The sequence below is a fragment of the Plasmodium gonderi genome (genome assembly GCF_002157705.1).
Source record: "Plasmodium gonderi DNA, contig: Pgo-contig_774, whole genome shotgun sequence".
In the NCBI taxonomy this organism is placed as follows: Eukaryota; Apicomplexa; class Aconoidasida; order Haemosporida; family Plasmodiidae; genus Plasmodium; species Plasmodium gonderi.
Genome location: NW_021629515.1, coordinates 2,142 through 6,537, shown reverse-complemented (window position 1 = coordinate 6,537; position 4,396 = coordinate 2,142).

The following is a 4,396-nucleotide window of genomic DNA, read 5'->3' as shown; positions in this document are numbered from 1 at the left end:
TTTTTAAACAATTTTAACATATGTTAATTTTAAATTATGTGCGAAAAATAAATAACTCGAAAAATGTCAAAGGAAATTGCAAATGTGTTCCTAAAAATACATTAAATAAACTGAAACATTTTATTATTGTATCTAAATATATTGTTATTTTTTCCAATGTTTTATTCTTTTAGGGATTCTGTAAATATTATATGTTTTTAAGTTTAATATTTTAAGTTTTAGATATATATTTATCAGATGGTGATCAGATTCAGGAATTTGATTAAATATTTTTTTTTATAGATGTATGGCTGATGATTTAATGCTTATTCTATGGGCACACCTGATAAATTTATATAATCGCTTTTCAAATACATCAATATACATGTTATTATATATTTCTTCATTGTATTTTATATATATTATAACATTATATTTGCTACTGTAATATAAAAATGTATTAATTTTTTTATTATAATATCATATAATAGAAACATATAGAAATGAAATTAATTATATCCTATTACTTACAATAGAGATATTATTATATTTTTGTATTCGTTCTTACATTACATATATATATAGTGTATATCATAGTATAATTAAAAAAAAAGAAACATACATTATAATATAACTATATTTTTATATATATAATAAAATAATTTTTTTTATTTTATTCAAATTACATTTATTAATGTTTAACTTTATATTTTATAATGAATATTTTTTCATTTTTATATAATATATTATGCTATATGAACTACTTAATATTGTATTCTAATATATATATTGTAATATAAACTATAATATATGTTAAATTCGCTTAATTATAATAAGAAGAATTAGTTTTTTGTGTATATTAATATAATAATCACATTCTAAAAACTCAACAGCATATTAAAAAAGCATAAAAGTTGTTAATTTATGTATTTGGATATATTTTTATATATTATTATTTTAATTTAATATTGATTAAAGTGTAATATATTATATTTCATTTATAAATATATTTCCTTTAATATATACTTAGTATTATTTTATATTGTAAAAAAATTTCTTATATGTGAATCATAATTTATTTGTAACTTATTTGATTTTTAATTACATTTATATTCCTAAAAAAATGATAAAATTAATTTTTAATTTTTATACCTGAATTTTTCTACTTTACTTTCCTTCCTTATAATTAGGCGTGTATACTATTTCTAAAAAGGATAAATAAAATAATTTAATAAAAAAATAAACGATTTAGTATATGATTTCTATATTCTAATCAATTAAAAGGAATATAATAATAAAATATATTATATATATTTTTATACATACAGTAATTATTATATCTAGCTTATTGTTGATGTATATAAATATATTTTTTTTCCAAAAAGAACACTACATTTAAGTAGAAATAAGAATAAATATAAGATATATTTTTAGAAATATAATGATAGGTAATTACAATGACCCTATTATACAGCATAATAAACATATATCTGTATTAAAAACGTACATTAAATGTAAAGATTATGAGTGAATTTATATAGGCCCAGTTAAATATTAAATGAAATTAAGTTCCACTAAGTACACTTATTTCTATAAATCAATAATTTAAACATTAATTATCACACATGTATTCATCGTAAGATCTAGGAAACAAGAGACATTTTATTATGTATATTTCCATAATTATATTGTGCTTAAGTAAATATTTTTATGATATAGAATATGAGTATTTTATGTCATTGGTATATATTATTTATGTGTATATTATTTACAACATGAATAAAGAAAACGAATTAAAAGATTAAAATTTTTCCAATTTTATAAATCACCTATATTACAAAAGCTATAACTGTAATAAGTTTTATATATCACTAAACTATAATGCAATTTCGTACATTTTAACATGAATGTATGTTTTCTATTAAAATTTAAATCATAAAAATTTAAGTATTATGTTTAGGCTGAATTTATAGAGTAATATAATTGTGGAGAACAAATTAATGTAAATGGATTATAAGAAGAGAACAGAACTAAGAGAATTCTTTATTGCTATTTAGTTAGGAATCATATTATAAACAATCTAATTCATAATTTTATATTTGAAAAATACGTAAATTTTCTTCATAATGATAAATATTATGCATACAAATTTTTTTTTTTTTGAACAATCCCAAGATACAGATTTCCTATATATTTAAATATATACGCATGAATATAATTACACTTTATTACAGACAATACATATTTTTATACTATAATAAAATGATTGATTCAGTATATATTTAAATATTATTTGCCATTTAAAAAACAAAAGCATATACATAATATGTGGATAAATTAACTTTTTTACAACTATATAATAAATGATAAAATATTGTATTATTAATTTAATGCTCATTTAATCATTTTACGCAGGATTGATATATAAGAAAAATAAATATATTGTTACTATATGCAATAAATATACAAGATAACTATTTCATTAACTGAAATATTATAATAAATTTGTATATAAATATATTTTTACTTTCTTGTGATGGCAACTGTGAAAAAATTAAAGTGATATATATTTATAAAAAAAATGAATATAAAATTATTTAATATGATACAATAAAATAGAATAATATATATTGTAACACTATTGTTGTATATAATAATATAAATGAAAAAAAATTTATCTTTGAATATATTATTAATGAAAACACATACATATTTTGTTACATATATGTAATTTTATCATTATCATATTATACACAAATATATATATAATAGAATAAAATTGAATTCATAATTGTAGTTTAAAACGGGGTTTAAAGTTTCAGGGTTTTATGGTTTAGGGTTCAGGGTTTATTGTTCTCTATTTACTTTGTGTGAATGCATTGCTATTCTATAATATTACCTATAGCGACCTTATTATTCGTTTATTAAGCTACATTATTATATTTATTGTAGGAACACAATATTATCATTCAATGAATATAACCTTATTGTAAAATATATCATATATGTATTTTTGTTCTCTATGAAATATCTTATATTATAGTATACCCAGAATTTTCATCGCCAAATATTCTCATAATATAATTTTTTTATATTAATATATTTACATGCCATTAGTAATGCTTAAAGTTCTCATCATAAATCATGAGTAATATTCGATATATGTGCAAAATTTATTATTATTACCATTAAATATGTTATGAACTATTATAGGTACATTCATTTAATATACTTTTTTTATATTACACAACAGAAAATTGATATTTCATGGAATTAATTAGTTTTATAATAATAATTCCTCCTAACACCACCTATTTTGTAATTTATATATATTCGTTATATAAGAGTACATATATTTTCATAACAGATATAACTGTTTAAGAATCATTATTGTATCCTTATATAATTTTTCATGATCTTGTAATATTTTCATACACGTGAATTTTAAGAAATTCCCCCAATATACCAATTTTAATAGCATTTAACATATAATTTTTACGCAATTCTGAGGTATGCTTAAATTTATATTAAATCAATATAATAGAAATGATAATATTAGCATATACATCTTTTTGTACTTTTAATTTATTCAGAATTACATAAGAAAAAAAAAAAAAAAAAGTATATTGTAAAAGAATTTAATAGACAACCCTTTGTATAGAACAAAAAAAAGAATAAATTTTTTTGGATTTACATTCATGTGTTAAGCATACTGAATATATAAGGAAAAAATATAAGATTCTATTTTTCCTTAAAGAATATCTTAGCTCGGAATATGATGTCATTTTATATGCTTTTTTTTAATAATTGTAGTTTAAAAATATTAATTGGAAAGGAAATAGTTTGGGCTTTAGATTTGGCGCAATAATGCTTTGTTATAATAATAATGCCCTTATAACTTTTAGCATTAATTTATGAACAAATAATAATACTATTTTTTTTTTTTAAATGGAAAATATAATAAGGAAAATTTTATATATTTTTCTTAAAAATATTTTAGAGAAATGTATCCTTATAAAAGAAAATGGAAACAAAAATTGAGGAAAATTCACATTAAAAAATTTCATTTTTCTATTTTCTATATATAATGTTTTAATTTATATTTAGCTGAAGTTTAGTTTCCTCAATTTATAACTAATAATTATAATTTTTTTCATCCACATTATTATTATTCGTATGGTATATTATACTATGAAATTATGCTATGCAAATATATATATTTATAAGTACGGGTATCACGTTAATTATATTACATTCTATATTACTGAAAATGAATTCATAATAAAAAATATAATGATAAAACATCGAAAAGCAAAAAATGTTCGACAATATCAAAAATAGGGTTTTTATATCTATAAACAATTTATCTAACATAATATTTGAATTTATTTCATTATTTTAATAATATTTTTTACAT